The 8,396-nt window shown below is 50.5% G+C and overlaps 1 long non-coding RNA gene across 1 annotated transcript; it reads right to left on the bottom strand.

The window, feature by feature from the left end:
* Window positions 1–1,535, bottom strand: LOC120968385 (uncharacterized). Its single transcript, XR_005762827.3, has 2 exons — window positions 1,172–1,535; window positions 1–482 (listed from the first exon to the last, which is right to left on the bottom strand). It is a non-coding gene; the product is annotated as an uncharacterized lncRNA (long non-coding RNA).
* Between the last annotated feature and the right edge of the window lie 6,861 nt (window positions 1,536–8,396).

Below are 8,396 nucleotides of genomic sequence, written 5' to 3' on the forward strand. Positions count from 1 at the left end.
TAGTAATAAGGTCGCACTAATTCAGCAAGTAGGCACATGAGCATGACATATAGCAGGTTGGCTACAAGTAACACAGAAAGACAAACCAAATGTTGGAATCTACATTAAGCTAGGCTTAGCAATCCCTTTCCATTGCAAATGAACGGAAATACATCAGTTCCAGAAACTTCCTTGTCAGGTCATACAATCTTTTCATCCCGGTTAAACACGACGAATGAGACATGGTTCAGTGCTAGCAACTTCCTGAAGCTAACAGTAAGTGCATCCAGAGTTACATGCATAGAACATATGCATGCTTCAGTGACACACTTTCAAATGTGAGCTCCTGGAAAGAACACAAGTAGAAAACCTCATCTCCTACAAATACCACCACCATTTCCAGCAAGAATGTGGACAACTGAATGACTTAAATAATTATCCGACCATCAAATCAGTGAAACCACCACCTCTACTTATCTGGGACCTTTTGGATGATATTTGCCCTGTAAAGAATAAGAAAACCGCATTAGCAAAACCGTAGAAAGGACATCATCATTTTTCAAATTTGTTCATTTTACTGCACTAGCATTGCCATAGAAAGTTCAATTGAACATTCCAGATGCCCTTTCCATTTAATATCAGCAATGTGGAAGAAGTTCATATAGTACACTAGTTCATGTACAATAACCCCGCAGGAACAACCAGTAATTAACCTACTCTTTCCATTACTAGTAGGCTTCTAGGAAATCAGTTTTTTCACATATATGCCGAGTCGTTCATGTACACACTAGCAAAGGTATATGAAAATTGTATGCAAATGAAGGAACAGAACACACAGAGCACATCCTCTCAACTATTTGCACTAATTGTTGTGATTACCTCTAAAAATTCACCATTATATCTACATCTGCCACATCAATTCCGTGCTCATACTATTCATATTCCCAAATGCCACTGGTTATTCTTTACTACAAATACAAATTAAGGTTCAGAACACTGCTTATTCAAGTTTGCATAGACTATTTCCACAATAATATCTGCAGCCGTGTATCTCATACATAAATCTGGTGCTCATACCACTTATTCAAGTTCGCAATGACACTAGTCTGGAATGAATTGGGGGGAAAATCGCAAAATTTGGGAAGAACCCAATATGACCATGATTAATGGATAATGTGATAAGAGAACATACCCTAGATTCTCGAGGCGCAGAAGATAGCCGGCTCCTTCGGGTAGTTCCGTCGTCGTCCCCCGGAGCTACAAGACAGCGGCGCTACATGTACGCGCTCGCCGGCGGCAATGGCGTCTTCGCTGGGAGCGACTCAGAGGAGAGGAGGGGCGCTGGTGCTTTAAAGACGTCGGAACTAGATACAAGATAGAAGGTGGAGAAGGTCCAGGAGAGGGGGCGAGAGAGGCAACGGAGCAGGCTCCCCGAACCCTAGCTCGCAGCTGGAGGGCCTGGTACAGAGGAGAACAGAGAGAGGTACAGGAGACAGGCAACGGAAGGAGACGATAGGATTCGCGCAAATGATTAACTATACGAGGTGCAAGCTGTAAAATGTACGAACCACCCATCTTCTAATGCATCTGGTCCATTAATTCTCGATCGAGTGGCTCAGAATCTACTGGTGCATCTGGTGCACCAGTCTGGGCATTTCATAGGATACGTTCTCATGGCTAATGATTATGTTTGGTCGACCGGTCTCAGCCTTTGGCGGTCGTGTCTCATGTGCAGCCCATCTCCGAGAAAGGTGACGACATAGCTGGGAGGGAAACAAGTCTGAACCTCGTTTAACACAAGGAGCTAATGCGTCGCCGACTGCCACCGACAACATACAAAACACGAACACGGAGAAGTCTGAAAGAAACCATGCCGCAATGAAAAGAGAGTGTCTTGTCGGGTGACGCCATAATGGCACGACCGAGCAATGAAACATCCATCACCGTCACCGGTAGGCATAGCACGTCCTGAAGAAACCAAAAACAGACGTCAGCCCTCACCGGCTCACTATGGCAGGGGCATTGTAGCAATAATCCTAGACGCAGAGAGCCATACAGGCGTCTCAAGGCTAATTAATCTCGCCCATTTTCATTGGGTAGGCCCTGCCTCACTCGTAAACTCCAATAAAAAACTGCCACCCAATTACAGTCAGTTGATTCCGTAACAAGAAGTCTGTGCGTCTACCACTGTCGTTGCGTTCAGTTGAGCCCAACAAAAAACTTGCCAGCTAGGTGCATGTGTGTGTATTGTACAACTTACTTGGCATGAATCCAACAGAAAATGAAGCGTGACCACATCAAGCTGCCAAGCCCACGTGAATGGACTAGTAAAAGACCCAAAAGCCCAGGTAGAAATCGTCTCTGGTGCCTACTACTACCAGGCTTGTTCGTCACTTGATCAATAATTTGGAGGTAATAGCATCCCAGGTCCTAGAACTTGTCTAGGATATGATAATTTGGTCCTACGACTTGCAAAAGACAACTATTTGGTCCTAGAACCTGCCTCAGATGTGCAAGTTTAGTCCTGAGCCAATCACACGCAGCCAAGTAGCGCCAGTTGGACCGAGCTAATCAAGTGTTGAACATTTGCAGATACCTCCTTGCCGTTTTGTGAACTCAACCCGCACCACCCACCCACCCAATGAAAAACGACCTCTCAGACTGTACACTATTGCCGGTCTGCCGCTGCTGCTGTAGATGGCAGCACCGAGGTTTCACCAATCCAGCTCCTTGAATTTGTTGTTTTGAACATGGACATTGTTGCCCTGAATAAGACCTGGCGACGAGCCAGGCACGTCGGGCGCGTGTATGGGCGCGCGTCAGGTCCGCGGCGGGTCGAGTGTGTGCGTGCATGTGGAGTGCACGGGCGTGTCCGTGGACTTGTACACCGTAGGTGTGTGTGTGTTTGTTCTGTTGGCAAGCTGTGCGGTCTGATCGGGCACGATCCGTTGAAGCTCACCGCGAGACGGGCGATTCCGGGCGCGGCGCGGGCGTGGTCAGAGCGAGGAGAGTGCGGGCACGATCGGGGGCGAGTGGAGGCGTGGGTGTGTGCCCGGTGCGCTGGCTCGGGGTATAAAGCCGCACGGTGGCGTTGTAACAGAATGATAAGTCGAGTTCGTGCTCGAGGGAAAGGAAGGAGGCGTTCGTGCGCCGGAAAATTCATGTGTCCACTGTCTCCCCTAGTCTTCTTCTTCCTCCTTCTTCTGTTGTTCGAGCGCAGAGAGTGAGCGAGGTGCAGAGAGAGAGAGGGGTAGAGCTAGGGTTTAGGGTTTAGCACCAACATTTGGTATCAGAGCCACGTGGAGGTCGGAGCTTGCCGACGATTTCCCTCGTCCCGTACGCCGGCGGATCGGGCGGATCGCTACCGCAGCCAACCCTGCTGCTCACCGGTGAGAACTACACCGCGTGGACGATGAAGGTCGAGGCCAACCTTGACGCAGGGGGGCTGTGGGAGGCGGTGGTGGTGCCGGAGGACGCGGCGGCGGTGATCGCGAAGAAGGACAAGCCGGCACGGGCTTACCTGCTCGGGGCGCTCGTGGAGGACCTGCTGTTACAGGTGGCGTCCAAGAAGACGGCGGCGGAGGTCTGGCCGAGCCTCAAGGCCAGGTTCGTCGGCGCGGATCGCGTGTAGGCGGCGCGCTGGGCACACTCCGCGGCGAGTTTGAGCTCCTGCACATGGCGGATGGCAACACGTTGGATGGATTCGCCGGCAAGCTCGGCGGCATGGTGGCGCGCTTCGCGGGGCTTGGCGACACTGGAGGACGCCGCGCTCGTGAAGAAGCTGCTCGACTCCGTGGCGGTGGCCGGGATCGAGCAGTTCCGCGACGTCACGACGATGCCGTTCGAGGAAGCGCTCGGGCGGCTGAAGGCCTTCGACAAGCAGACGGCGTGCTGATGTTCATGGCGGCGCATTGGTGAGCGCGGGAGCGGCAGCAGGGAGGTGCACGAGACGACGATGACGTGCAGAGCGTGGCGTCGGGCAACCGAGGCAACCGGCTCGGCCACTGCTACAAGTGCGGCGAGCGTGGCCACTTCAAGCGGGAGTGCCCGCTACTGCGGAAGGAACCGGTGGCGGAGCGCGCGCTACTGGCGGACGGCGTCGTCAAGGACGACGGGCTCCCCCTAGCCATGGCTTAGGGGGGTGAGTGTTGGCCTGAATAAGCCGTGGCGATGAGCCAGGCACGTCGGGCGCGTGTATGGGCGCGCGTCGGGTCCGCGGCGGGTCGAGTGTGTGCGTGCGTGTCCGTGGGCTTGTACACCGTAGGTGTGTGTGGGGGTGTTCTGTTGGCGAGTTGTGCGGCCCGATCGGGCGCGATCCGTTGGAGCTCACCGCGAGATGTGCGAGTCCGGGCGCGGCGCGGGCGTGGTCAGAGCGAGGAGAGCGCGGGCACGATCAGGGGGCGAATGGAGGTGTGGGTGCGTGCCCGGTGCGCTGGCTCGGGTATAAAGCCGCGCGGTGGCGTTGTAACAGAATGATAAGTCGAGTTCGTGCTCGAGGGAAAGGAAGGTGGCGTTCGTGCGCCGGAAAATTCCTGTGTCCACTGTCTCCCCTGGTGTTCTTCTTCCTTCTTCTTCTGTTGTTCGAGCGCAGAGAGTGAGCGAGGTGCAGAGAGAGAGAGGGGGGTAGAGCTAGGGTCTAGGGTTTAGCACCAACAGACATCTCCGAATATCCTTTGTTTACCGCTACTTGCTGGTGCTGCTGCCGTCGCGACATCGCCGGATGGTTGATGGTTGATTAGCAGCTCATCGCTTCGCACTTCACCGCCATGGGCGGCCGGTTGAACCGGCCGCAGGACAGCAGCGTTCCGCTCTGTCTTGGGAATCTCTGGCACGACTGCTGCTTCTTGTTCTTCTTGCGTGGTCGCGGACGCTGCGGCTTCTTCTTCTTCTTGCTTGGTCGCTGACGCTTCGGCGGCCACGGTGGCAGCCAATGCAGTGGCGGCGGCATCTTTCTGGCCCTCTGCCATGCGGCGGCCTCCTCGTCCAGCACGACGGACATGATGTGGGAATAGCCCTTTTGCAGCATTCGGTAGAGGAACAGGGCCGACATGCGGACCTGGTCGCGGTGCTCGTCGACGAGCTCCAGCCGCTCCGTGAACGACGCCGACCGGTCCGGCTTGAGCTTCAGCATCAGCTTCAAGGCCATGAAGGTATATCTATATGCATGATGTATTTTTGCTCTTCTTTACCGTCATGTTCTTATGTATGGCTAACTTCTGTTTGACGTTGCAGGAGGACAAGTTGAAGAGGCCGCTCTCAGACATTGAGTCGTGAAAGCTGGCCTGCGAGCGGAGTGATCGCGAGGATGGCGAGAGCCAGTACTACGGCAAGACCGAGGAGCACCTGGAGTCTTACACTCAGAACTATCAGAAGTTGCATCCGGATGTTCCTGTTCCTGAGGTCGCCCAGTCTCAGATCGACGACACAGCGGTGGTGGCCATCCAGGGGAAGTCACATGACCGGTATCCGTGTTTCGATGGCTTGATCACTCCTTCGATCTCGTACACACGGCTTCGGGCTACCAACCCGAGCCAGTTAGAGAGTACGATGTCGATGATGATAGCCGTGCATGTGGCAGTCGTGCCATACTTTTATGTTCATGAATGTTTCATGTCTTGCACTACTTATATGTTCATGAACTTTCGCCGGTGATGATCTTTAGATGATGAACTTGACTATGTTTAAATGATGATGATGAACTTGAGTATGTTTAGATGATGAACTGTTATATTTCTGCATAATCCCATATTATTCTGCTTTGAAATGCTGTCAAATGAATTGAAAAAGAGAAAACAGGGAAAAAAACTATGACTATGGCAAAGCCGTCGGCATAGTCGACGGCGCCGTCTGTTGCCGTTAGGCGAAAACACTGCCGACGGCTGACGCTCGGCCGTCGGCATAGACCCCTATGCCGACGGTCTGACAAGACTACGCTGACGTGATCTACGCCGACGGGGCTATGCCGACGGCAGCCGTAGGCATAGATCTATGCCGACGGGAAATGACCTATGCCGACGGCCCAGGGCCGTCGGCATAGGCCGCGAATCCGGTAGTGATGGGCCCATGGCTCGGCCCACCAGACAGGCCGTGGCGAAGGAGTGCGGGAGGATCCACGGCCTCAGCGGGGAGGCCGACGGAGCAGGAGCTTCACGTGCGCCAGCAGCTATGACACCGAGTCCGCCTCGCTTGCCGGCGGCATCCCGGTCGCCTGGCTGAACTTGCATGGCGTCCTTCTACTGGCGGCAGGCACATTGGCTGTCAAGTTGGACGGCTAGAAGTTGTCCTCTGACCAGCACACGCGTCCGGTCTGGAGGAGCACCACTGCGTCCTCCATTAAGCCGAGATGGAAGCAAGCCTGGCCCAAAACCAAGTACCTGCACACGAATGAATTGGCAATGGCAATCGGCACTGCTTGTTAAACTCACAAAACGGTAGGGGGTATCTGCAAATGTTCAACAGTTGACTGGCCCGGTCCAACTGGCACCACTTGACTACGTGTGATTGGCTCAGGACTAAACTTGCACATCTAAGACAAGTTTTAGGATCAAATAGTTGCCTTTTGCAAGTTGTAGGATCAAATCATCACATCCTAGACAAGTTCTAGGACGTGCGGTGCTATTACCTCAATAATTTGGTTTATTGTCGATCTATAGCCTGTATGATGATGGCAGCCGCTGGCCTTTTTGCTTCCCCAACTTGCCTCCCTCTGCTTGTCTCATCCTGCCTTATGTTCGCCCGAACGCCGGCGGCAAGCGTTCAATTGCAGATTGACAGCGGCAAGCACATAACTGCTGTTCAATTTCGAGGTAGTAAGATCACATCGGCACATCTTCCCCTCTTGTGCATGTTCTATCTAGTCCAGTATGGTAAAAAATTTGCCCTAGTTTTCTAATTGTTTTGCTTATGGACCTTGATTGATCTAGGCTATGGAACGGTATTTGATGCGGGCTCGCCAAGGTCACTCGTTAGACGTAAAATATATCAATTGTCGCAGCAAAGTAATCTCCTGAAGTCTTCCATTCAGAGAGAGATTGATTTAGATGAATTGCCTTATGATGCGACTCATCAGAAGAGAATTTAAGAGTACACACAAAATCCTAAGAAGCAAGTTGATATTTTAACAAGGGGATTTTACAGGCCACCATCTAAATTTTTTTATCCACATAGGGCACTGGAGATACTTGCATTGATAATGTGCGAGCAAATGAAAAGTTTGCCAATTTAGATGAGATTGCTGATCTTGCTACGTTAATGATCCAGACAAATACGCATGTTACTTTTCCTTTGGTCTATCAATTCTAAAGCTAGTATTAGTATTGCCAGTTATGAATATTGTCAATGAAAAGTTGTATCATAAAATGGGTGATCAGTTCATGAGTAATTGTCTAATTTTCGTGTGGAAAAAGTCATGTTTTCTACCATTAGTAACGGTGATATGTTTGAATGAAAGATCAAAAAGGGATGTCCCGAAATGTGAGTGACTTCACATGATTCTTTCGCATGATGATACTTTTATTTAAAACTTGTCAAACTAACTTATTATTTGTTGGTTTTTATATAAAGTGGAGCGAAACACTTTGTCGAGGAACTAACTTGTTGTTTTATTTAATGTTCCTAGGAAGAAGAGAAGCTGCATTTGAAGCCAAGAAGTTATTTCAGTATTACCCATTTGATTTTATAATTTCATCCAATTGGTATATCTCACACTCTTCAATTTTAATGTAACAAGTATTTGTTATAAGGGATATCATATTCCTATTCATCATGGTTTCTATGATAGTTATAATCTTGTTGTGATATGGCGTAAAATTGGACTTAGTTCAGTACCAAGTTTTCACAACTAGTCAATGAGTGAACCCAATGGCTAAATTTTCTGACTACGCCCCTGTTACTGGGCGTTGTAGTGGTTGGTCCCATATGTATGTCAATCAAAGAATGTTGACGTGACAGGTGTGTTGTGATGGATAGGCTGCATGTTTAGATAAATCATGCAGTGGGGATGAATTTCTTGGGTATATAGGATGTCAGTCTTTACTTTTATTTACCTACTCTATACAAAAGAAGTATGGACACACAGAATTCAGATGGAATCTGTAACGGGCGCTAGTATTGCAAGAAACTGGACGAACAGAGGGAAGAAACTTTACCCCTATGACAACGCCAGGTTTCCCTATATATATACTGGAAAAACGATCCGGCCGGACGACGCGCTTTCACGACAGAGAATGTCAATGGTTTGGTGGCGTTGCCGGTTCAGCCCCTTGTTTTTTAAACTACAATTTTCAATTTTACTTTTCCCTCTCTGATCGCTACAGGTCTCAAGAATCCCCTCATCATCATCATCAAAAACAAATAGTCTCCAACATCCCCAGCGGTACAACCGTAGCCCTCAATCCCCTTCCTCCACTTCGGCTGCC

The sequence above is a fragment of the Aegilops tauschii genome, chromosome 7, assembly GCF_002575655.3.
Source record: "Aegilops tauschii subsp. strangulata cultivar AL8/78 chromosome 7, Aet v6.0, whole genome shotgun sequence".
In the NCBI taxonomy this organism is placed as follows: domain Eukaryota; kingdom Viridiplantae; phylum Streptophyta; class Magnoliopsida; order Poales; family Poaceae; genus Aegilops; species Aegilops tauschii.